This window comes from Schistocerca gregaria, chromosome 1 (genome assembly GCF_023897955.1).
Source record: "Schistocerca gregaria isolate iqSchGreg1 chromosome 1, iqSchGreg1.2, whole genome shotgun sequence".
Taxonomy (NCBI): domain Eukaryota; kingdom Metazoa; phylum Arthropoda; class Insecta; order Orthoptera; family Acrididae; genus Schistocerca; species Schistocerca gregaria.
The window spans coordinates 1,198,110,943-1,198,138,528 of NC_064920.1; positions in this window are offsets into that span (position 1 = coordinate 1,198,110,943).

The following is a 27,586-nucleotide window of genomic DNA, read 5'->3' on the forward strand; positions in this document are numbered from 1 at the left end:
TCTTGCGATTTCACAAACATTATCTCAGACGATAGCCTTGCACTGTATCTGTCATCCTTGAAAGATACGCATCTGTGTCAGTTTGATTTATTGATTTACGACGTCTTGTATATCTGTATCATTACGCAAATGTTTGTCACAACATCGTATTCGCCACAATTACACAGAAAATAAACACAGCGTCAATACCTCGTGCTGTCATACTTGTGTAGTTATTTAATGAACAGTTTACAATTTTCCCAGCAACTTTATTTACATGTTGCTTACAAACGCTATTAAAAGAACTGCGCTAATTTAAAAATGTGTCCAGTCGCATGTGTTAGCGTACATCATAATTTAAAAGAGAACCAGAAGACGTGAGGAAATTGAGGAGCTGTTCCGGTCACGAAAACTGACAACGGCCGGTAGAGCAGTGTGCTGACTACACGCCCTTCCCCCCCCCCCCCCCCCCCCCCCCCCCTAAAAAAATATCCGCATCCAGTGACGTCTATAGGCTGAGGATGATACGGCGGTCGGTCAGTGTTTCGAGGCCTGTTCGGACGGAGTTTAGTTTCGTTAGTTGTCATTTATGCTGAGCATACTTGAACAAGAATGCTGGCTTAGATATTTATGAACCAACTGTTACTTACATTTACTGTAAATGGTCTGAGTGTTACCGAATGTTTATCTACATCTACATGCATACTCTGCAAATCACATTTAAGTGCCTGGCAGAGGGTTCATCGAACCTCCTTCACAATTCTCTGTTATTCCAATCTCGTATACTGCGCGGAAGGAATCAACACCTATACCTTTCCGTACGAGCTCTGATTTCCCTTATTTTATCGTGGTGATCTTTCCTCCCTTGTAGGTCGGTGTCAACAAAATATTTTCGCACTCGGAGGTGAAGGTTGGGGATTGGAATTTCTTGAGAAGATTCCGTCGCAACGAAAAACGCCTTTCTTTTAATGATGTCCAGCCCAAATCCTGTATCATTTCTGTGACACTCTCTCCCGTATTTCACGATATGAACTTTTTCGATGTACTCCGTCAGTCTATCTGGTAAAGATCCCACACCGCGCAGCAGTATTCTAAAAGGGGACGCACAAGCGTAGTGTAGGCAGTCTCCTTATGACATTTATTTATTTAAATATAATTGTAATACATTAGTTTAGTCCAGGAAGTGCTCAAAGTTGAGTCATTGATGTCTGTAGCACATAAGAAAGATGTATTTTTGGTGGGGATGGCCTTCAGTCGATGGCAAAGCTGACAGTAGTGGAATTCTACGGGAGTCAAATGGAGACTGGGACTTTTCGGGTGAAGAGCTCACGGGAGCGATTCTCGACATTCGATGTAGACTTCTGGAAGAAGGCCGACCTGGCTATGGTAATGTGGGTAATTTGATTGTGGAGGTGTCTGGTTCCGATCGGTGAACTGCTGGTATCGTGCTTCTTCAGGGACGTTATATTTCGAGAGGTCTGAATCTGCTCCAGGGTAGGACTATTTTGCCGCTCGTGTTAAGGATCTGAGGATAGACAGAGTATGAACTATTGTTTGTACCGTGTGTGTTAACTTGTGAAACGTCATCTTGAAGTCCGAACTGTTTTGAGATGGCGAATATTTCGTGTGTTGTGATTGAGAAATGGACTTAGTATTAACGAATCGTTGATGACTATTTAGTTTGGTAATTTTCCTCCCATTGTCGTAATGCTCTCAACGTACCTTTATTGCGTTTCATGAGTTTACTTTCCGTCTGTATTTAAACTGAATATCGTAGGATCACTTTCCGTTCATTTGATATGTCCTCTCTTGAATAAACATTTTTTTTTTTTGTCGTCATCAGTCTACTGACTGGTTTGATGCGGCCCGCCACGAATTCCTTTCCTGTGCTAACCTCTTCATCTCAGAGTAGCACTTGCAACCTACGTCCTCAATTATTTGCTTGACGTATTCCAATCTCTGTCTTCCTCTACAGTTTTTGCCCTCTACAGCTCCCTCTTGTACCATGGAAGTCATTCCCTCATGTCTTAGCAGATGTCCTATCATCCTGTCCCTTCTCCTTATCAGTGTTTTCCACATATTCTTTTCCTCTCCGATTCTGTGTAGAACCTCCTCATTCCTTACTGATAAGTCCACCTAATTTTCAACATTCATCTAAAGCACCACATCTCAAATTATTCTATTCTCTTCTGTTCCGGTTTTCCCACAGTCCATGTTTCACTACCATACAATGCTGTACTACAGACGTACATCCTCAGAAATGTCTTCCTCAAATTAAGGCTGGTATTTGATATTAGTAGACTTCTCTTGGCCAGAAATGCCCTTTTTGCCATAGCGAGTCTGCTTTTGATGTCCTCCTTGCTCCGTCCGTCATTGGTTATTTTACTGCATAAGTAGCAGAATTCGTTAACGTTATTGACTTCGTGACCATCAATCCTGATGTTAAGTTTCTCGCTTTTCTCATTTCTACTACTTCTCATTACCTTCGTCTTTCTCCGATTTACTCTTAAACCATACTGTGTACTCATGAGACTGTTCATTCCGTTCAGCAGATCATTTAATTCTTCTTCACTTTCACTCAGGATAGCAATGTCATCAACGAATCGTATCATTGATATCCTTTCACCTTGTATTTTAATTCCAGTCCTGAACCTTTCTTTTATTTCCATCATTGCTTCCTCGATGTACAGATTGAAGAGTAGGGGCGAAAGGCTACAGCCTTGTCTTACACCCTTCTTAATACGACCACTTCGTTCCTGATCGTCCACTCTTATTATTCCCTCTTGGTTGTTGTACATATTGTATACGACCCGTCTCTCCCTATAGCTTTTCAGAATCTTGAACAGCTTGCACCATTTTATATTGTCGAACGCTTTTTCCAGCTCGACAAATCCTATGAACGTGTCTTGAATTTTCTTTATCCTTGCTTCCATTATTAGCCGTAACGTCAGAATTGCCTCTCTCGTGCCTTTACTTTTCCTAAAGCCACACTGATCGTCACCTAGTGCGTTCTCAATTTTCTTTTCCATTCTTCTGTATATTATTCTTGTAAGCAGCTTCGATGTATGAGCTGTTAAGTTGATTGTGCGATAATTCTCGCACTTGTCAGCTCTTGCCGTCTTCGGAATTGTGTGGATGATGCTTTTCCGAAAGTCAGATGGTATGTCGCCAGACTCATATATTCTACACACCAACGTGAATAGTCGTTTTGTTGCCACTTCCCCTAATGATTTTAGAAATTCTGATGGAATGTTATCTATCCCTTCTGCCTTATTTTACCGTAAGTCCTCCAAAGCTCTTTTGAATTCCGATTCTAATACTGGATCCCCTATCTCTTCTAAATCGACTCCTGTTTATTCTTCTATCACATCAGACAAATCTTTACCCTCATAGAGGCTTTCAATGTATTCTTTCCACCTATCTGCTCTCTCCTCTGCATTTAACAGTGGAATTCCCGTTGCACTCTTAATGTTACCACCGTTGCTTTTAATGTCACCAAAGGTGGTTTTGACTTTCCTGTATGCTGAGTCTGTCCTTCCGACAATCATATCTTTTTCGATGTCTTCACATTTTTCCTGCAGCCATTTCGTCTTAGCTTCCCTGCACTTCCTATTTAATTCATTCCTCAGCGACTTGTATTTCTGTATTCCTGATTTTCCCGGAACATGTTTGTACTTCCTCCTTTCATCAATCAACTGAAGTATTTCTCCTGTTACCCATGGTTTCTTCGCAGCTACCTTCTTTGTACTTATGTTTTCCTTCCCAACTTCTGTGATGGCCCTTTTTAGAGACGTCCATTCCTATTCAACTGTGTTGCCTTCTGCGCTATTCCTTATTGCTGTATCTATAGCGTTAGAGAACTTCAAACACATATCGTCGTTCCTTAGAACTTCCGTATCCCACTTCTTAGCGTATTGATTCTTCCTCACTAATGTCTTGAACTTCAGCCTACTCTTCATCACTACTATAGTGTGATCTGAGTCTATGTCTGCTCCTGGGTACGCCTTACAATCCAGTATCTGATTTCGGAATCTCTGTCTGACCATGATGTAATCTAATTGAAATCTTCCCGTATCTCCCGGCCTTTTCCAAGTATACCTCCTCCTCTTGTGATTCTTGAACAGGGTATTCGCTATTACTAGCTGAAACTTGTTACAGAACTCAATTAGTCTTTCTCCTCTTTCATTCCTTGTCTCAAGCCCATATTCTCCTGTAACCTTTTCTTCTACTCCTTCCCCTACAACTGCATTCCAGTGGCCCATGACTATTAGATTTTCGTCCCCCTTTACATACTGCATTACCCTTTCAATATCCTCATACACTTTCTCTATCTGTTCATCTTCAGCTTGCGACGTCGAAATGTATACCTGAACTATCGTTGTCGGTGTTGGTCTGCAGTCGATTCTGATTAGAACAACTCGGTCACTGAACTGTTCACAATAACACACCCTCTGCCCTACCTTCCTACTCATAACGAATCCTACAACTGTTATACCATTTTCTGCTGCTGTTGCTATTACCCGATACTCATCTGACCAGAAATCCTTGTCTTCCTTCCACTTCACTTCACTGACCCCTACTATATGTAGATTGAGCCTTTGCATTTCCCTTTTCAGATTTTCTAATTTCCCTACCACGTTCAAGCTTCTGACTTTCCACGCCCTGACTCGTAGAACATTATCCTTTCGTTGATTATTCAATCTTTTTCTCATGGTAACCTCCCCCTTGGCAGTCCCCTCCCGGAGATCCGAATGGGGGACTATTCCGGAATCTTTTGCCAATGGAGAGATCATCATGACACTTCTTCAACTACAGGCCACATGTCCTGTGGATACACGTTACGTGTCTTTTAATGCAGTGGTTTCCATTGCCTTCTGCATCCTCATGTCGTTGATCATTGCTGATTCTTCCGCCTTTAGGGGCAATTTCCCACCCCTAGGACAAGGCCGTTGGCAGAATGAGGCTGACTTCTTATGCCGGAAGTCTTCGGCCACCAATGCTGATTATTTATCAAAATTTAGGCAGTGCCGGGGATCTAACCTGGGACCGAAGGCGTTTTCATTATGAATCAAAGACGCTACCCCTTTTTTTGTAATCTCATTTTGTTCGTTATTGTTCGTTTCAATTGTTCGTGGCGGACGTCACCTGACGCCCATTGAAGTTCGTTACTGATCCAGTCACTCAGTTTTTTTATTACAGAGGGCAGCTAACCCTCTGACCGAACACGCTGAGCTACCGTGCCGGCACCCCTAGACCACGGGTATCACTAAACATTATTCGACATAATCTTCTGTCGTCTGCATTAATCACAGACATCAATCAGAGACGTTGGGATGGAATCCTTCTTATTGAATTAAGGATTTCTCTTTTATTTTATATTTCTGTGTGTTTAATTAACTTGCAATTCTAGCCAATGCATAGAATATTTGACTGCAGGATTATAGTTACAGGTTATCACTTACAGCTAATTACCTGCTGGTTTCGAAGTACGGTTGTCTCTGGCAACGTACTTCTACGGATCTCGCTCCATCTGCAGCCAACAGCAGTCATAATGGCGGGGAAAAGCCTGGAGACGGTCTGCGGAAAGAGCCTAAACCGGTTGCTAACAAAAAAGAATCTGAAAACACGATCTAGACTGTTTTTATTTGATTTTTAGCACTTCATACCGATCACTGAGCTCCAATTACAGAATTCTTTCTAAAATTTTATCTTCTAGGCCGATTCGACAGACTGTTTGGCTCTGGTAGAGAACGCCGCCGCCAGAGAACAAATCAACAACGAACACCGCTAGGCACGATCGATGCGATACAGGCCGATACACGCTCAAGACTGAGTAAACCGAAGTTCTAGACACGCGGTGCTCCGGTGCAGGCGGAAGTAAGCACAACCTGCTCACTCGACGCCCAAAGCAGGATTCACACCACATGGCCACAGCTCTGTTACGTCAACAACTTCTGAAAAAAGCCCTCGTACTCTTACGCTTGCACAATACGCTACGCTCACTTTCAACAAAGATACTGACCTGGTGCTGTGAGCAATGTCGCATTCATAGTGTCGGAAGGGATGACGTCACATCAGAGCATGCCCAGTGGAAAGCAGACGGCTGCGTCGCTTGTTGATTGTCGTGTGAGTGACCACTCGACCTTGGTTTCCAGTTATCACGGAGAGAGCGCTACAAAATCGCATTTTATTCGCATGCCAGCACACGTTCGAGGAGATGTAGCGTAATTTTAGTGAGATTTCCGGCTCGCATTTGAAGAGAAATGGCATACTTTTACTGCGTGATAACCAGCCGCCACTGTTTATAATTATGTAAACTACCCATTGAGTAGACAGTGTAACGTAACAACCCCTTTTACTGAAACTCCCAGTTCATGTCATGGGAGGAACAACCCGCCACAGCCGCTTGTGTAGCCAGGTGAAAGCTATCCTGAGAGGGGACAATAGCACCGAAACGCCTACGCTTTCAAAGCGCCGACGCCCCGTGGAGACAGTCGTATCGGCGGGCGACTGCGGCTGCTTCCTTGTTGCCAGAAGTACGCTGTTAACCGCCTAAACACAAAATTGATGAACCACAGCCCGGCACTTGAATTGTGGATGTTCTCTTTGCTATAAAAACGGTAGTTAACTTCATTACAAATAGGTCAAGAAGAGCTATAATCCAGTATGTCATCTGGTGAGACTCTATTTTGTACAACCCACAATTGATATGAAAACTAATAATAAAGGCTGACCACTGTGGAGGGAGGTGGTACTGTCTTGGCAACCACTAGCTGTCTGAGACAGTCCGGAGATGAAGCTTCGAAAAGACACTTGTTGCTGGGATCTGGAGAGATACACTTGTTTCTGAGATCCCGGAAGATGCAGCTGCGCAGAGATACAGTTACGTTTATGTGATGTTCCAAGCGGGTGAGATGTGGCACGTCCAATATTTTGCTCGTTCGGCGATGTGGCTTACCCTCAACCATCCATTCACGGCATGCTCAGTTTTTAAAGAAGAGTTTAGATTAGAATGCCATTTACGATTACTGGTAGCTATTCGAAACTACACCTGTCTTAAGTGATTAACATAGTTGACGTATGAATCTTGAACGATTACGATTTTTTCGTGTGATCCCATGAGGCGACTGTAAATGCTGTATGTTTATAACAGTAGCAATATATTTACATGGCATTTAGTTACTCATTTCTGGATTGTGATTCGGTGGCAACCTCTGCCTTTTAGTTGTGTATATCCTTTATGCAACAGCTTACAGAGGTGACAGTTTTGGTTAGAAACAATTCACAACCTTTTCTCGTTTCATCATACGTGTCACCTGACAGGCAGGAGTTTACCTATATTCCTTCAAACCTGACGACTCTATATTGGTTTTGCCACCCAACCTAAACGTAAGGGAACGTTTTTTCTTCATACAATCATAATCGCTACAAACGAACATCAGATAGACGGTTACGCGAATAATGCAAGAGTCTTACCAAAGGCAGAAATGAACGAACCAGTCCCTATTGTATTTAGGATCGAACAGTGACAGAAAGGACGAAAATCTTGACAGGGTACAGGTAGCTTGGAGTGGTAAGGTGCCAGACCATGAGTAAGCACAATTGTTGATCGGGATATTTACACAAACAGACTAACACAGAATTTGTTGAAACAAAGTTTCCCTTGAAAATAGATGTAAACATTTACTACATGTATAGAACATTTAGTCAGCCCATTTGTTAGAAAATACTTGTGAAGACCTTGTAATGACTGGCTGAATTTATTCAATAATTCTTAGCTTAACACAGTTAAAGACATTTGATTCCGTCAGCACTTCAGGAAAACAGACGAAGCTCGGAAATAATTGGGTTCACGAACGTTGACTTAAGCATTATGACAGGCAACATAATAATAGCATGAAGAGTCACAACATAATAATGCACAGCTTCTTAAAATGCCAACTGGAACCTTGGAATACTAACAACCTTTGCTTTAGACAACAACTGACGCAGTACAATAACAGAGAGAGAGAGAGAGAGAGAGAGAGAGAGAGAGAGAAGAGGGAGATAAACAATTAAAAGGAGCATGTTAATCCTTAAAACACCAATTTAGACAACTAGTACAATTTGTCTAAAAAAACTTCGGAGGTGCCAATTAAACTTGGTAAATAACACAAGGTTTAATGTGCCAAATATACTATCAAAACATCTAACAGGTTACAGCAGAATCTGATTAATCGCTAGTTGTAGATAAACGCCGCTAAAACCATATGTCGTTAGCATTCTCTGAATTATCACAATAACTTAAGGGAAAAAATAAAAAGAAAATTTGGATGTTTGGCCAACATGGTTGTTGAGTAACAGCGATTGATATAAAATTAAGTTAGTATTAACAAACAGTCTTAATCGTGTTTTTAAGACTGTTTTCTTAATTAAAAGTTAAAAAGAAAATTTGTCATTAGGCGCCTGGCTCAAGTAATATACTGAAAACTTCAAACACGGTACTGAACCGTTAACAACCGACCCAGGGAAGATACATTTACAGCAGATGTCACCCACAGTAACATTTAAATATTATTCGTAAATCGATAGCTAAAAAATTAACCACTGCAAGCAGAAAATGTGAAATTTCAATGCCAATTTTCAGGTGAGATCCGAAGTGATAACAGCAACAAGTTTAACAATTTAGAAGTCCGGCATCAGATTCCGATAAAAATCCTACCTTTCCGAAGTCATGCATCCCGGTAATTTGAAAACTATGGTTTCGAGAAAAACTAGCTTAAAGTTTTGCAAATTGGAAATTTGTGGCAAGGTCGTATGGGACCAAACTGCTGAGGTCATCGGTCCCAAAGCCTACACACTACTTAATCTAACTTAAACTAAATTACGCTGCGGACCTAACACACACATCCATGCCCGAGGCAGGATTCGAACCTTTGACGGGAGGAGTCGCACGGACTGTGACAAGACACCCCCTAGACCGCGCGGTGTAGCCGCGCGGCAAAGTTTTGGGTTACATTTCTCGTAGTTAAACGCACTTTTAGGTATCGAACCCTGGACCATACTGCAATCCTCTATTCAAAAGGAGTTCCTCGTCCACCTTCCTCGACCGGCGGCCTCTCTCGCAGCTCCTGTCGTCCGCTGCCGTGCTCGCTCGATGGACTCCTTGCCCGCTTTTGTGCTGCTCCGATCTCAAGTTCGAGCACGTTCATAACTTCCACAGTGGCCGTTAGGCCGCCAATCAAATTACATGGCGCCATATGGGCCGCGGTGTCAACTACTTTTTACACCAGAGAATGGTTTTCGCAGGCACTATTCCACAAATCGCCTTGTAAGTCGATAACGCAGTTTCTGGCGATCTTGGCAGGAGAACTACAATAAAGTAGACATTTCACAGAACATTTTAAGAAAAAAATCTATTCTTTGAAATTATTAAAGAGGACTACCGCCTTAAGTCCGTGTTGTACAGGATGTCCATTGGATGAGCGCAAAGTAAGCACGTTCTCTTCACTTATGAAAAGATACATACACATACTACCGATCCTGCGCAATTCGTAAGGGTCAAGTCTGAAGTAGGAATCCTTACTTAAAGTAATCCCACCGCAAGGAAGAGTAGCTAGCAAAGATTAACCTAAAGTGCAATACAGAACACGGCCTGTTTAATTCGTAGCCAGACTACAGAAATATGGTAGAAAGAAAAGGATTGTGATAGACCCGCACATCGATCAGAAGATGGACAGAGAGAACAGCCTGGCAAAACGCTGCCGTAGTATGCGGCAAGAAACCCGTAACGATTTTCTTGAACTGACGCGCCACGTAGGTCTTCATATACGAGGTGCATTCAAGTTCTAAGGCCTCCGATTTTTTTTCTCCGGACTGGAAAGAGATAGAAACATGCGCATTGTTTTAAAATGAGGCCGCGTTCATTGTCAATACGTCCCAGAGATGGCAGCACCGTACTAGCAGATGGAATTTTACAGCCAGCGGTGAGAATGAGAACTGTTCTAAATACTTAAAATGGCGACGTTTTCCTTACTTGAACAGCGTGCATTCATTCGTTTTCTGAATTTGCGTGGTGTGAAACCAATTGAAATTCATCGACAGTTGAAGGAGACATGTGGTGATGGAGTTATGGACGTGTCGAAAGTGCGTTCGTGGGTGCGACAGTTTAATGAAGGCAGAACATCGTGTGACAACAAACCGAAACAACCTCGGGCTCGCACAAGCCGGTCTGACGACGTGATCGAGAAAGAGGAGAGAATTGTTTTGAGGGATCGCCGAATGACTGTTGAACAGATCGCCTCCACAGTTGGCATTTCTGTGGGTTCTGTGCACACAATCCTGCATGACGACCAGAAAATGCGAAAAGTGTCATCCAGGTGGGTGCCACGAATGCTGACGAACGACCACATGGCTGCCCGTGTGGCATGTTGCCAAGCAATGTTGACGCGCAGCGACAGCATGAATGGGACTTTCTTTTCGTCGGTTGTGACAATGGATGAGACGTGGATGCCATTTTTCAATCCAGAAACAAAGCGCCAGTCAGCTCAATGGAAGCACACACATTCACCGCCACCAAAAAAATTTCGGGTAACCGCCAGTGCCGAAAAAATGATGGTGTCCATGTTCTGGGACAGCGAGGGCGTAATCCTTACCCATTGCGTTCCAGAGGGCACTACGGTAACAGATGCATCTTACGAAAATGTTTTGAAGAACAAATTCCTTCCTGCACTGCAACAAAAACGTCCGGGAAGGGCTGTGCGTGTGCTGTTTCACCAACAGAACGCACCCGCACATCGAGCTTATGTTACGCAACAGTTTCGTCGTGATAACAACTTTGAAGTGATTCCTCATGCTCCCTACTCACCTGACCTGGCTCCTAGTGACTTTTGGCTTTTTCCAACAATGAAAGACACTCTCCGTGGCTGCACATTCACCAGCCGTGCTGCTATTGCCTCGGCGATTTTCCAGTGGTCAAAACAGACTCCTAAAGAAGCCTTCGCCGCTGCCATGGAATCATGGCGTCAGCGTTGTGAAAAATGTGTTCGCTTGCAGAGTGATTACGTCAAGAAGTAACGCGAGTTTCATCGATTTCGGGTGAGTAGTTAATTAGGATAAAAATCGGAGGCCTTAGAACTTGAATGCACCTCATACTGACATGGCCCTCTCGCATTAACTTGACCACCTGTCAGAAGCTTGAATAACCTTCTTTTGCGGCGTGAACGTGGCGGAAGACTGTCAGTGAGGTTCTGAAAGGCACCGACAGGGATGTGAAGCGATACCGACTCCTGTGCCACAGCCAAATGTTGTAGGTCTCTCGGTTGAGGCTTCATAGCACGAACAATCCGATCGAGGTGGTCCCACAGACTCGCGCTTAGGTTTAAATAGGGGAGTTTGGTGGCCTGGGGAGTACGGTAAACTGGTCCTTGTGCTGTCCGAACTAAGTACGTGCATTGCGAGCTGTGTGACACTTTGAATTGTCCTGCTGGTAGATGCTATCGTACCGAGGGAAAACAAACTGCATGTGGGTACGGCCATGGTTCCGAAGGATAGACGCATACTTGTGTTGATCCATAGCGCCCTCCAAAATCACGAGGTGCGACGGGCAGAGACACGGGTTTAGCGGGGAAGTGGAGCGGACTGTTTGTACATTGGAAGTCGAACACTCCTCGTTTCAAAAGAATATTAATGAGCCGTGGCGAATGGCGTTAGTTATGCTCCACTTGGGTCGCTGATATCGACACTCGTCTGGTCTTGTATCTCTGACTGTTCCGTCTTTGGTTTTCCGGCTTGGCGCGTAGCTGGGGTCTCTCTCCGGTAGGCGTTCAACGAGGCAACATGTTTTGAAGGCAGGCCCTCGTCTCGATCCGCTTTGCCCGGGCCTCGCCTTCCTCACCGTCCTTGCGTTTTGCCGGGCGTCGGGTGTACGGTGCTCTTTAGTCGATGCGTTTGCGAGCGAAACGGTGGCGGGTCCGTCATCTCATGCTGGACATCTTCTCATCGCCTAACTGAAAGCCTGAACTTACGTGTGATTCATATTCTGCTGTTAACCCGTGAAGATTTGTAAAGCTTATGGTGGCATGTTGTATCCACCGGAGATCAGTTAAGGATGGCTGTGACTAAGGGATTGGTATACGGAACTTACGAAGTGTTGTTTCCGCGGAGCGGAGTCTAATTATTTCGGCAAATTCAAAAGGGAATAGAGTTTTACTGCGTTTTTTTAAAGGTTCCTTGCAGTGTTAATTTGATGTAGTATGCCAATTAGTGTGCTCTTCGCCCAGTTTTGTTCTTAGACTTTCTTTTAATATGAAGGGCAGAGCTTTTGTTAAGTCAGTGTAATTTTAATTGTTCCTTTATTCGGTAAACGTATCAGTTTGGTTTGCAGTTATGTTACAGATAGTAACTTAGTTAGTAAGCCTTGCTTGGTCTTGGAAAAGGTGAATCACGAGTTGAAATTGTCTGCCGCGTGAATTATTTGCTGATGCAGGAATGGTCTGGTATATGGGGAAGATGGAGTTTGTCGCCCTGGCGGGCAAGCTGAGATCGTGTGTGTGTTCGGCGTGTTTTCTGCCCTGGCTTGCAGCCTCATCATCTTAGAAATTGCTTGGCGGTTGCTTTTTACTTGTTTGTTCCGAGTGCCACCGTGTATATGCCGCGCTTCCATGCTTTAGTTAAATATCCGGCCTGTCCGCCGGGACGGACGAGTTCTTTTTATAACTAACTCAAGGCGAATCATTAGTGTTGTGTAAGTTTTGGTCACGTAGGTAATGAACTTAATAGTGTGCTTGTGGTGGTGACTGTCTGTGATCCTTGTGCAATCAGCTCTAATAATTATTATCTTTAAAATACTATTTATTATATTAGCTCATGACTTAATCACAGAGGTTTTCTAAGTTTGGTGAAGGACAACCGTCCGAAATTTAAAGATTTGATCTTTGGTAATTCCATCTGTACCTCTGGATATTTTTTTTTAGAAGGTAAACGTTTAAAGTCAGTTGTATATTACATTAAGTGGAGAAAGGTTCGAATTAAATTTTTATATTGTTATTCTGATTCTGTAATTCTGTAATAATGAAATTTATTCTTCAATTGAAATTAAAATTATGTACCAACCACAAGTTTGTCCATCAGCAAAGATCCCTAGCTTCCTATTTCCTTTGGGTAGCTGTGGTTAAATTGCAATTTTCATTTCTCTAGCACATAACCTGAGCAGTAACACAACTCAATTAATATTAGCCCAACAACCTTTTCTTATACATTTTCTGAACAGTCAACACCTTACTCTACCATTTCATTTATTTTGTTAAAGGGAGGTGTTGGTCTCTTCCTTTATTTAAGATGCTAGAGTCGTTAGTTAATCAGTTTCATCTTACACTGTAAACCTTTTGTTTTGTTTCCTAACAGTCACCTGTAAGCGCTTACGCAAAGAAAATACTCAAAAAATTTAAACAATATTAAAACAAATTTCTAAAAACGCACCCGCTGAACGAATTGCATTTCAATCCCATAAGTGGAAATTAAAAATCAAAATCTCGAAAGTACCAGAAGACAGTCCTTGTACAATAATCTATAAACTAACAATTGCAGAGGGCACTTTCCATTAAATTTGCACAACATAAATGAGTCTACCAAAAGAGTTTACGAGAGAACGTGGTGACAAATAAGCTCATGTAGAAAATGATCAGTTTAAGTTCTCACGCGATCATGTACAGTTAGTTAACCAAAGGACATGCAGTTTATAAAATTGTGTTTACGAAAACCAGTTACCAACATATTAACGTGAGAGCTCTCCACTGTTGCCGGTAATTAGTACACAGTGCCGATGCACACAGTCTTCAAACAAGAAAAATTCCAGTGCACTATATAACCGTACACAGTGAGCTGTTACAATAACAGCCGGCCGCGGTGGTCTAGCGGTTCTAGACGCGCAGTCCGGAACCGTGCGACTGCTACGGTCGCAGGTTCGAATCCTGCCTCGGGCATGGATGTGTGTGATGTCCTTACGTTAGTTAGGTTTAAGTAGTTCTAAGTTCTAGGGGACTGATGACCACAGCAGTTTAGTCCCATAGTGCTCAGAGCCATTTTTTTGTTACAATGGCAGAAAAGAAAACCCTTTACGGAAGTACCATGTAGAGACTAACCCTGCTTACAGTTACTTAACGCCTGCCCACCCCTTGTAGAGACTAACCCTGCTTACAGTTACTTAACGCCTGCCCACACCTTGTAGAGACTAACCCTGCTTACAGTTACTTAACGCCTGCCCACCCCTTGTAGAGACTAACCCTGCTTACAGTTACTTAACGCCTGCCCACCCCTTGTAGAGACTAACCCTGCTTACAGTTACTTAACGCCTGCCCACCCCTTGTAGAGACTAACCCTGCTTACAGTTACTTAACGCCTGCCCACCCCTTGTAGAGACTAACCCTGCTTACAGTTACTTAACGCCTGCCCACCCCTTGTAGAGACTAACCCTGCTTACAGTTACTTAACGCCTGCCCACCCCTTGTAGAGACTAACCCTGCTTACAGTTACTTAACGCCTGCCCACCCCTTGTAGAGACTAACCCTGCTTACAGTTACTTAACGCCTGCCCACCCCTTGTAGAGACTAACCCTGCTTACAGTTACTTAACGCCTGCCCACCCCTTGTAGAGACTAACCCTGCTTACAGTTACTTAACGCCTGCCCACCCCTTGGCCCGGTCGCACCTTTGTACTACTAGTACCAGGCTTCTCAAGCCTCACTACGGGAACAACAGGTCTTTCAGGACCAATACAGGAGGTTACAGTTCGTGCCTTATTTCCACCAAACCGAATGAACTTATTCCTTACAAGGGCTGTGTATATTACTCCCCCTCTTAGGAGACGGCTTCACAACACTGTTCTACGAGGTTCTAGGACAAGATCACTTCATAGTGTGAAACCGTAACGGTCCCCTCGTTTCCAGTGATCAAAATTTTCAAAAGTTCCAAAAGCGACGTACCATCATCCTACACAAGATAGCTATCATGGCGTGCCGCCTTCTTCCTCTGAATTGGCGAAAGTCTGCGCATCTGCCTTCATTCACACACGCATGCTTCTCTGCCTACCTTAGCCTTATCAACCCTACTCTACTCACTAACTGTCAGTCTCTCAAACCCTTCCTGCGAGCGATGAGCCACTCGCCATCCTTCCCACGAGATCTCTCTCTCTCTCTCTCTCTCTCTCTCTCTCTCTCCCGCTGGCCTCTCAGGCCTCATTCATACCAACAAAGATCTCTTATGAAGACAAACCAGTCAGCATACCCCAGGGAAAATCTCGAACCATCTAACATGGTTCAAGATCACTAAGGAAATGCCACGAACCATAAAGCAGGCAGGGTGTTTGCTTTCGTACAACACGACGACGGCTATCTGTACGATGGAGCATAAAACGTGATTCATTTGAAGAGGCCACCCGTCGCGCCACTCGCTAGACGTCTAGATGCGGAACTGGAGTGCAAATTCCGGCCTTCACCGGCGATGAACTACACTCAGAATGGGTGCATGTATCAGACGCCCGCTGCGGAGGTCCGTACAGAGCAACTGTCGCTGAACGGAGACACTGGTGGTAGCCCCTTGGTGCCATCAGGGCGGTCAGCTGCTCAAGAGTTGCTCTACTATTCGACCCTACAAATTGCCGCAGCCGTCATTCACCGCTGTGATCTATGGTCCATCGGGCACCACAGTAGTTTCGGCGCTAGTTTTGGGAAGCGCGGCGCTTTAAGCACTGCGGCGCCCGAACAGATTACGAACTTGGCCGTTTCGGACATGCTTCCACCCTTGGACGGAAAGCCAATGATCAGGCCCGTTTGGACGTCAGATAAATCGCTCCATTTCCGCAGCGTGACAACGACTGCACTGTTTTCCTCGTCCCCCTAATACGCTATATATTTCCTCCACTGCTCGTGCTGCCACCTGTCTTCTTTGAGTTGATTGGTTGATTTGGGGGAGGGAACCAAAGAGCGAGGTCATCAGTCCCATCAGGTCAGCGAAGAATGGGGAAGGAAGTCGGCCGTGCCTTTCCAAGGAAACACCTCGGCATTTGCCTGAAGCTATTTAGGGAAATCACGGGAAACCTAAATCACGATGGTCGGACACGGATTTGAACCGTCGTCCTCCTTGCCGGTGGTCACACTGTGTTTGATCCGTGTATCTGCATTTACACTAATGGCAATTAAAATTGCTACACCAAGAAGAAATGCAGATGATAAACTCGTATTCATTGGACAAATATATTATACTAGAACTGACATGTGATTACATTTTCACGCAATTTGAGTGCATAGATCCTGAGAAACCAGTACCCAGAACAACCACCTCTGGCCGTAATAACGGCCTTGATACGCCTGGGCATTGAGTCAAACAGAGCTTGGATGGCGTGTACAAGTACAGTTGCCCATGCAGCTTGAACACGATACCACAGTTCATCAAGAGTAGTGATTGGCGTATTGTGACGAGCCAGTTGCTCGGCCACCATTGACCAGACGTTTTCAGTTGGTGAGAGATCTGTAGAATGTGCTGGCCAGGGCAGCCGCCGAACATTTTCTGTATCCAGAATGGCCCGTACAGGACCTGTAACATGCCGTCGTACATTATCCTGCTGAAATGTGGGGTTTTGAAGGGATCGAATGAAGGGTAGAGCCACGGGTCGTAACACATCTGAAATGTAACGTCCACTGTTCAAAGTGCCGTCCATACAAACAAGAGGCGACGGAGATGAGTAACCAATGGCACCCCATATCATCAAGTAGGTTGATACGTCAGTATGGCGATGACAAATACACGCTTGCAATGTGCGTTCTGATACGGTCGCAGGTTCGAATCCTGCTTCGGGCATGGATGTGTGTGACGTCCTTAGGTTAGTTAGGTTTAAGTAGTTCTAAGTTCTAGGGGACTGATGACCACAGTAGTTAAGTCCCATAGTGCTCAGAGACATTTGAACCAATGTGCGTTCACAGCGATGTCGCCAAACACGGATGCGACCATCATGATGCTGTAAACAGAACCTGGATTCATCCAAAAAAATGACGTTTTGCCATTCGTGCACTCAGGTTCGTTGTTGACTACACCATCGCAGGCGCTCCTGCCTGTGATGCAACGTCAAGGGTAACCGCAGCCATGGTCTCCTAACTGATAGTAGATGCTGCTGCAAACGTCTTCGAATTGTTCGTGCAGATGGTTGTTGTCTTGAAAACGTCCCCATCTGTTGACTCAGGGATCGAGACGTGGCTGCACGATCCGTTACAGCCATGCGGATAAGATGCCTGTCATCTCGACTGCTAGTGATACGAGGCCCCTGGGATCCAGCACGGCGTTCCGTATTACCCTCCTGAACCCACTGCTAACAGTCATTGGATCTCGGTCAACGTGAGCAGCAATGTCGCGAAACGATAAACTGCAATCGCGATGAGCTACAATACGCCATTATTAAAGTCGGAAACGTGATTTACCCATTTCTCCTCCTTACACGAGGCATTACAACAACGTTTCACCAGGCAACGCCAGTGAACTGCTGTTTGTGTATGAGAAATCGGTTGGAAAGTTTCCTCATGTAAGCACTTTGTAGGTGTCGCCACCGGCGCCAACCTTGTGTGAATGCTCTGAAAAGCTAACTATTTGCATATCACAGCATCTTCTTCCTGTCGGTTAAATTTCGCGTCTGTAGCACGTCATCTTCGTGGTGTAGCAATTTTAATGGCCAGTAGTGTAGTTACTTTCATGCATGTTTAAAAGTAGCTGCCAGTCACAGCAGTTTTTCACAAAGTTCATTTAGCAAATCTTAAAGCTGGCGTTCGTGGCTGCCATAAGCTATGAACAATAGCTTGGCGGACGTGACAATTATCTTGCGGTGCCGTAGGCGTTTCATTCCTTACCTGCGGCACTTACACATCATCCCGCAAGCACACGTTCTCGGTGGATCGTTTTAGACGGACGGTGCGGTACGTCCTTGCGAGAGTAGTGAAGAATGCAATAACAAAGGACTTACGACCAGTTTTACGGCTTCCACAGAGAGGACTGCAGGCTTAATAAGTTACGATGCCAGAGTCGCCGATCTCTGGAGATAGGGACGCAGACATTACGACTCTGCGACGGCGCGAGAAATTGGCGGAGATTACGCGCAGCGGTTTTTAAGCAGTCGGCCGGCGCGTAAAGAGCAGAGTTTACTGTTACTAGTGTGGGGGGGGGGGGAGGGGGGAGAGGGGGAGGATGAGGCCACAGAAGGGGTGGGTGGGAGTGGCGGGGGTGGCGCTGTCGGGTGGCGGCTGCAGTGGGGGTGGGGGGTGGAGGGTACTCTCCAGCGTCCCGCTTCTTGCACTTTATGCGTTTGGCGGACGGGACATTGGGTCGCGTGCGCAGCCGCTAAATGAAAGGAGTCGTGCACGAAAGCATAGCTCCGCAGCGATTCGATTTAACGAACTTTGCAGGTTTACAACACGTTCAGTGTCTCGAACTCCTTAGACTCCATGTACTGTGAAACTTTATGGGGAGTAAAATGTCTGCTGCTTCTGAATCAGCACAGTTTCCACAAACAGACTCTGTAAGCGCATAACAGGAAATAAGGCCGTTGCAGCATCCCTGAATATGGAAGTAAATAGGAATACAAAGAAAGGGAGGAAGGTTTATTTTTTTAGCAAGAGTAATAGGAGGCAGATTTCAGACTATTGCTCATCAGTGTGGGATCCGTACCAGGTCGGGTTGACAGATAGAGAATATCCAAAGGAGAGCGGCGCGTTTCGTCACCGGGTTATTTGGTAAGCGTGATAGCGTTACGGAGATGTTTAGCAAACTCAAGTGGCAGACTCTGCAAGAGAGGCGCTCTGCGTCACGGTGTAACTTGCTGTCCAGGTTTCGAGAGGGTGCGTTTCTGGATGGGGTATCGAATATATTGCTTCCCCCTACTTATACCTCCCGAGGAGATCACGAATGTAAAATTAGAGAGATTCGAGCGCGCACGGAGGCTTTCCAGCAGTCGTTCTTTCCGCGGACCACACGCGACTGCAACAGGAAAGGGAAGTAATGACAGTGGCACATAAAGTGCCCTCCGTCACACACCATTGGGTGGCTTGCGGAGTATCGATGCAGATGTAGGTGTAGATGTACTTACGTTCACGATATTAAGATGGCGCGTGGGATGGTACCGTGATCGTTGACGACCCGCGGGCATTCGATACAGTTCCGCTTAATCGCTTGATGAATAGATAGGGTCGTTACTGTTTACAATACGTAGGCGTGCTGAAAAGTAATGCCTCTGAATCTTTTATTCTGTTCTCAATATCGGTGGAGGTATTACATGTTACTCATTTTACTCTATCGATTGTCGCTCTGCGGCTAGAGGGCTGTGACTTGTAGGTTCAAATGGTTCAAATGGCTCTGAGCACTATGGGACTTACGTAACTGCTGAGGTCATCAGTCCCCTAGAAATTAGAACTACTTAAGTCTAACTAACCTAGGGACATCACACACATCCATGCCCGAGGCAGGATTCGAACCTGCGACCGTAGCGATCACGCGGCTCCAGACTAGCGCTTAGAACCGCTCGGCCACTCCGGCCGGCTGACTTGTAGGGTGTAACATGGTGGTCTATATTAAAATACATCGGTGTGTGAGTAACAGCTTACTGTAATTGAGTTTGTCACCGTAGAAAATGTTCCTCCAATTGAAATCCATAGAAGATTGAAAGCTGTGTACAGTGATGATTGTATCGATATCAGTAATGTGGGATTAATCGTGCTCGTAGTGAAGAAGACGATGGCGAGGGGTACTGATTCCTTAACAGCAATGCGACAGGTAATGGAAGCTGGGATCAACGTTTTGACCCTGAAAACAAGAGAGCATCAATGCAGCCACAAAGGATCACAGACATCACAGAAATTCAAGACCAGTCGCTATCAAGCAAAATCATGTTTTTTGTTTTTTGAAACCTCCCACCTTCTGAGTACTCGCTGCGATGTCAATATGGACACCGGAGTCTCTGGTCGAGGCATATCTTCGGCGAGCTGGCTTCCCGAACAGCTCATATCAAAGACGTATGAAGATTTGGACGACGCTACGGTGATGGTTTTAGCTAAAGGATCGAACTTTGCACCGACGCCGATGGTTTTACCAATACGAGCTTTCATCAGTGCCGTTGAAAAAGCTGTTCGTCCTCTTTCTAAAGAGTCAGCAGAAGAAATAAGACGCGAAACTTGTCGAGCAGTTATGAAGGCTCGCCCAAAAAGGAGTAACATGTCTGTGGCCGTGAGGGCTGCACTACGTAAACTTCGCCAGGATCCCGAGACTGTGGTTCTTCTAGCTGATAAGAGTAATGCCACTGTTTTAATGTCTCGTGACGATTATGATCATAAAATCAACAGTTTACTGAGTGACAGAACATACCGGTAGATCAATAAAGACCCCACCAACCAGATGGTTAGGAAGACTGTTTCGCTTCTGAACGCCTGCCGCCTTTCAGCAGAAGTTGTGCGAAGATTAAAACCAAGAGGTGCGGTGCCTCCAAGGCTTTATGGACTTCCAAAGATCCACAACAATGGTGTTCCTCTACGTATGATAGTCAGTAACATCGGCTCTCCAACCTATAATTGTGCCAAACACTTAGCACTGTTATTAAGGCCTCTGGTGGGAAAATCTGCTCATACTATACGTAACCCTGTGGACTTCACTGGCAAACTGAAATCACTCAAACTGAGCCACTCTGATATGTTAGTCAGTTTCGATGTAGTTTCGTTGTTCACAAAGGTTCCTCTTTTGGAATCATTCTTTCTCATTGGAAAAAGCTTCGATAAAGGGACTTCAGCTTTGTTTGAACATGTTTTGACCTCGACATTTTTATTCAGTAACGAATTTTATGAACAGACTGACGGTGTCGCCATGGGTAGTCCTTTGTCGCCTATGGTGGACAACATTTTTATGTAGGACTTCGAGGAGAAGGCGCTGGAATCTGCAAGCTTGAAGCCCACAATATTTTGGAGGTACGTTGGCGACACGTTTGTAGTGTGGTCCCATGACGAAGACAAGTTAAAAGGATTTTTAGATCATCTGAACTCCATCCACAGACAAATTCAGTTCACGGTGGAAATCGAAAAATATGGATTCCTTCCATTTTGGGATGTGCGGGTACGGCGTAAAGAATATGGCACCTTGCGACTCGCGATTTATCGAAAACTGACCCATAAGTATTTATATTTACGCGCAAACAGCAGCCACCATTCTTCACAGACGATGAGTGTACTCAGAACTCTAGTACACAGAGCACATGTCATTGCTGACGAGAGCAGTCTGGAGGACGAGGTTTTACACCTGAGAAGAGTTTTTGAAACCAACGAGTACCCACAACAGCAGATACGTAAGGCGCTACAAACGAAACCAACTGTGGGTATAAGAACATCAGAAGAATACAAGAGAAGTTTTAAATTTATGGCTTTTCTGCCATACTGGGAAGCCTATCGTCAAAAATAGGACGGATTCTCAGTAAGCATGAAGTGAAAGTGATTTGCACGTCCGAAATTTTATGGATTTATGCGAAGTTATTTGCCATAATTCTTTGAGTGTAGTATGCATCACATGTAGGGAGGTTTATGGCGTAAAGTGGTTAAAAGGAAGGAAAAAAAAAGTGATACGGTGCGCATCATAGAAGCTACTGGGCTTGAGTGTACGTTGATAGTAATAAGATTATATTGCATTTAAGTTGTTTTAATCAAAATTTTGTGATCCATATTTTATTGCTTTTAGAGATCACAGGTGACATATACGAAAATTTTGGTTTGGCGATGTGGCATTAGACTCTTATCTAACCTTGCATTATGCAATTTGTATTTTTTCCTTGCTTAAAAAGGGATTTTGAGTTTTAAGCGTTCTAAATTGATTTTGAGAGCTGTTCTTCGATCTGTTACAATAATACATTACATTAGGAACTTTCAGCAACAACTTTATTGATTATATTGTTGTTCATGGTAACGAATGTTCACTTACTTTTTTAAAATCAAGTTAATAAAGCAGTAAAATTTTAAAGCTAGAAAAGGCTTTTATTAGAGGAACGGTGCCTGCCCGTACTCCCCACAACTTCCATGTACTCGAAACATTGGCGTTCGGACGTTGTCTGATGTTTTCCCCGGTATCTATCCCAGCTAACGCTTGCGGGGCCATGTCAAAGGTTAGCTTTTGATTACGAAGCGCCGTTTCACACTAAATCGGCACAGTGTTCGGTTTGGACAATAAAAAACCTCATTTCTTCATCGAACATGAACGAGATTCACCAAGGGTTGTAAGTAGGCTGTTTATGTGTTTGTGTGTTGGGAGATCTATGTAAAGCTCAGCATTAATAACTCTGACAGTATGGGCACTCTCTGTGAGAGACTCTGTGGCTGGTCGGACTCGAAGTTGGAAGTTAACAGTCAGCGGTGATGGAAGTTGGAGGTGAACAGCCAGCAGTGATGGAAATTGGGTGTGAGCAGTCAGCAGTGATGGAGGTTAGAGGTTAATATTGAGCAGTGTTGGAGGTTTGCAGTATTACCGAGGGCGGACGGTCTGGACGTGTCCGACTAGGAGATTGAATATTATTCATGATTGTATAATTTTTGGAACTGAATGTAATGGACGATTATACGTTTGTTTTGAACTGGATGTCATTTTATTAAGGTAAAAATACACTCCAGAAATTTAAATAAGAACACCGTGAATTCATTGTCCCAGGAAGGGGAAACTTTATTGACACATTCCTGGGGCCAGATACATCACATGATCACACTGACAGAACCACAGGCACATAGACACAGGCAACAGAGCATGCACAATGTCGGCACTAGTACAGTGTATATCCACCTTTCGCAGCAATGCAGGCTGCTATTCTCCCATGGAGACGATCGTAGAGATGCTGGATGTAATCCTGTGGAACGGCTTGCCATGCCATTTCCACCTGGCGCCTCAGTTGCACCAGCGTTCGTGCTGGACGTGCAGACCGCGTGAGACGACGCTTCATCCAGTCCCAAACATGCTCAATGGGGGACAGATCCGGAGATCTTGCTGGCCAGGGTAGTTGACTTACACCTTCTAGAGCACGTTGGGTGGCGCGGGATACATGCGGACGTGCATTGTCCTGTTGGAACAGCAAGCTCCCTTGCCGGTCTAGGAATGGTAGAACGATGGGTTCGATGACGGTTTGGATGTACCGTGCACTATTCAGTGTCCCCTCGACGATCACCAGAGGTGTACGGCCAGTGTAGGAGATCGCTCCCCACACCATGATGCCGGGTGTTGGCCCTGTGTGCCTCGGTCGTATGCAGTCCTGATTGTGGCGCTCACCTGCACGGCGCCAAACACGCATACGCCCATCATTGTCACCAAGGCAGAAGCGACTCTCATCGCTGAAGACGACACGTCTCCATTCGTCCCTCCATTCACGCATGTCGCGACACCACTGGAGGCGGGCTGCACGATGTTGGAGCGTGAGCGGAAGACGGCCTAACGGTGTGCGGGAGCGTAGCCCAGCTTCATGGAGACGGTTGCGAATGGTCCTCGCCGATACCCCAGGAGCAACAGCGTCCCTAATTTGCTGGGAAGTGGCGGTGCGGTCCCCTACGGCACTGCGTAGGATCCTACGGTCTTGGCGTGCATCCGTGCGTCGCTGCGGTCCGGTCCCAGGTCGACGGGCACGTGCACCTTCCGCTGATCACTGGCGACAACATCGATGTACTGTGGAGACCTCACGCCCCACGTGTTGAGCAATTCGGCGGTGCGTCCACCCGGCCTCCCGCATGCCCACTATACGCCCTCGCTCAAAGTCCGTCAACTGCACATACGGTTCACGTCCACGCTGTCGCGGCATGCTACCAGTCTTCAAGACTGCGATGGAGCTCCGTATGCCACGGCAAACTGGCTGCGCAGCTAGCGCCATTAGACGGCCAACACCGCGGTTCCTGGTGTGTCCGCTGTGCCATGCGTGTGATCATTGCTTGTGTCCGGAGCAAGTACGGTGGGTCTGACACACCGGTGTCAATGTGTTCTTTTTTGCATTTCCAGGAGTGTACATTGTTTGTTTTGCAAAAAAAATTTCCTTTGCTAACCATATGCTTATCAGTAGTTAGAATCTTCTATTTAGCTGGTAGTATTGGCACCCGCTGTAATGCTGTAGTTCGGGTAATGAAGATTTTTGTGAGGTAAGTGACTTATGTAAAGTAAAGGTTACTCTCAGGATTCCTTCTTACTCAGGGCCATTCTTTTGAGTTAATTTGAAAGCAGTCAGATCGCGTTACCGTTGAATATTGTGAGTAATTAATGAATAGGAAAAGTTTGAGTTCTGTTTCTCAGTGCAAATTCAGTAGGTCAGTGTTGTAATGATAAAGGCTAGCAAAGTGACACTTGCATTCAAATTCACTCAGCAGTTTAAGTAAATATTTTACTAAGAAGTTTCAAGGTCAACGTAATCGGCGCCTTGTCGAGGAAGACGATTTACTGCCCCTTCACTTTCATTGAGAAAACAGTCACAGTCATGTGCTACCTCGAAGTGCTTTCTTTGTGGCTTCTGCGTCAACTGCAAGAACACTCCAACAACTTCATCTGGCAACGAGGTGGTACCCCTCTTCAATTCCATTCGGCTGCCTTGATGATGGCTCTGCCGTGCAAGCGCTGTGACGGCGTGTGGTGCAGAATGTCGCCGCGATCACCAGACTTAATTCTTTGTGATTTTTTTATGGATTTAAGTGAAAAAGAAAGTGTTTGTCGCACGCCTGTCAATGTCTTTGCCACAGTTACGCCAGCGTATTGGAACAGCGGTAGAATCCATCACCATCGTGTGGTTTAGGAAGCCTATGAATATCATCTCGAGGTATGCCGTAACACATGATGAGCACATATCGAGCATCAGTTACCTACAAAAAATTTTCCAGACTTACTCTACTAACAGGACAGGGTATGCAGATAATAAGTTCTACCGTTTCATAGTATGTTCTTTAAATGTAATGTATCCCAATTATATCAGATGATGCTGAGGGAATTAGATTAGGAATTGACACTACTAGATGAGTTGCGGTATTTGGAGAGCAAAATAACTGATGACGGTCGAAGTAGAGAGGATGTAAAATGTAGACTGAAAATGGCAACGAAAGAGTTTCTGAAGATGACAAATTGTTAACATCGAGTATATATTTAAGTGTCAGGAAGTTTTTTCTGAAAGTATTTGTATGGAGTGTAGCCATGTATGGACAAGAAGAGAATCGAAGCTTTCGAAATGTGGTGCTGCAGAAGAATGCTGAAGATTAGATGGGTAGATGACATAACTAATGATGAAGTATTGAATAGAACTGGGGAGGAGTATGTGGCACAACTTGACAAAAAGAAGGGACCGGTTGGTAGGACACGTTCTGAGGGATCAAGGCATCACCAATGTAGTGCTGGAGGGAATCGTGGAGGGTAAAAATCGTAGATGTAGACCAAGAGATGAATACAATAAGTAGAACCAGAAGGCTGTAGGTTGCAATAGTTACTCGGAGATGAAGAAGCTTGCACAGGATAGAGTAGTATGGAGAGCTGCATCAAACCAGTCTCTGGACTGAAGACCATAGCAACAAAAACAACAACAACAACCATGTTCTCACCCTGTATATATTAGCCAGCGGATAACGTTAGAAGCTAAGGGATTATGCCGGAGTCTATGGGAAAGTTGTAGTCAGACTATTATATAGAGATCCTGGAACATAAAAGGTTACAATAAATAATTTCGGTGCCAGATGGAATGATCTCTGTAGAGAAACAATAGGTATCTTAAGATTGAGCTTCCTTTGGCACATTATGGTGTGTTTCACTTTATGGCATCGGATAGAGCTTGGGCATATGGGCCTCGCAAAGTATTTTACTAGAGGTTGATCAGCATAAGGGGGGAATGAGTGGGGCAAAAAAACTGACCTCCTCAAACCTTAAAAAACCTAGTAGAAGAATGGAAACAAGCAGATTTTTCTTCGTCTTTGCGTACTTATATGTATTCCTTGGGACTTTCAGTGGTAATATTACTCTTGATGCCAATAAAGACTAACTTTTTGGGAGATATAGAAAATGATATTAAGCGCAGTAGTTCAATGTTACCTTTATTTTTAAGAGTAGTACATGTCTGCTCAGGACTACAGTTTGGAACTGGAAGAAGAGCACCACTAGAGAAGAAGCAGCAGAGAACTTCGTTTCGTAGTGAGAGACGGGACCCAGACGTTAGTGCACTTTTAGCACACACTGGTGCTCTGAGAGAAGCATGGAAACGATTAACGAGGCAGGAATGTATGTAGCAAGAGCTCAGCTGTACCACACACTATTTTTATTTAACAGATATGATCTACGAAGCAAGCAGATGAAGGCGAATTATCATAAAGGTAAGCAAAATACACAATGAACTGATCTTGAACCACAAACGTAACTGATACAACCAGATCAGGGGATACGATGAACCTAGTACACGAAAATAAAGGATACGCACTTTGACGTAAAGCTGTCTATGTGAATGTTTCACTAACTGAAAAGGAATAGGGAAAGAGAAGTTAAATATTCTTCTCTATTCTCGATTTGTCTATTGCCCTCTGGGTCTTGTGGAAATAAAGTGCCCCCCCCCCCCCCCACCACCACCCCTCCCACAGTAAACTTGCGGTAATAAACAGTAATTCACATAAATTTGAGAGAGTTCCGGTCGCTTGACGCTGCTCCGAAATTTTGATATGAAAGTAACGAACCGGTTAAGCAAAGCGCTTTTAGGATGAGGAATACGAGTACTGTAACTCCAGAAAGTGTGCTTTCCAGACGACCTGCGTGGACCCACGATCCGAGTTTCGGTATGCTGGAAGCCCAAGGCTTTTGCCGTTTTTGCTTACACCCTGACTGATACTGAGATGGAGCAATACCTCAAATAATTGTACTGTAAGTAATATATTGTAAATAAATGCGTGTGCGGAGGTGACGTTCTTAATCAAGTAAGAACTGTGCTCGTAACCGATTGCAGTATGAAGGAAGGTTGTTATGAACTTAAATTAAAGAAATGACTGTAAACTCAGTGACTACGTTCTAGTAGTGCAAATAGAACTAAGTGAAAACCGTGATTGCTCCCGCTGTGGACAAAGTTGTTCCGGGCTTGCAACAGTGGGCAGTATAAGTAACTAAAGGCAGCATGGCGGATAAACGTTAAGCTGTACTACTTACCGGGATCTAGTAGTAAGGAAAGGACTCTGGACTTGTTCAAGAACTTTGCTATTCTTCTGTGGGTGTGGTGGAGTCCAGTGCAGGTAAAACCACGATGAAAGAAAGCACTTGCAACCCGAGCACATGGTCGGTTATAAAGTATGCCTCGCCTCTCAACATTCCACGTTCAGACCACGTTAATTCCCTTTGTGCGGCCATAATCACATTAGAAACATTTCTACATGAATCAACTGAGCACAAATAGCAGCTCCGCCTACGCGATGTTCTTTTATACCTCGTGTACGCGATGCTACAGACATTTGTGTATGTGCATATCGCTGCCCCGTGACTTTCCCAATGTATTTCTACATCTTCATACATACTCCGCAATCCACCATACGGTGCGTGGCGGAGGGTACCTCGTACCATAACTAGCATCTTCTCTCCCTGTTCCACTCCCAAAC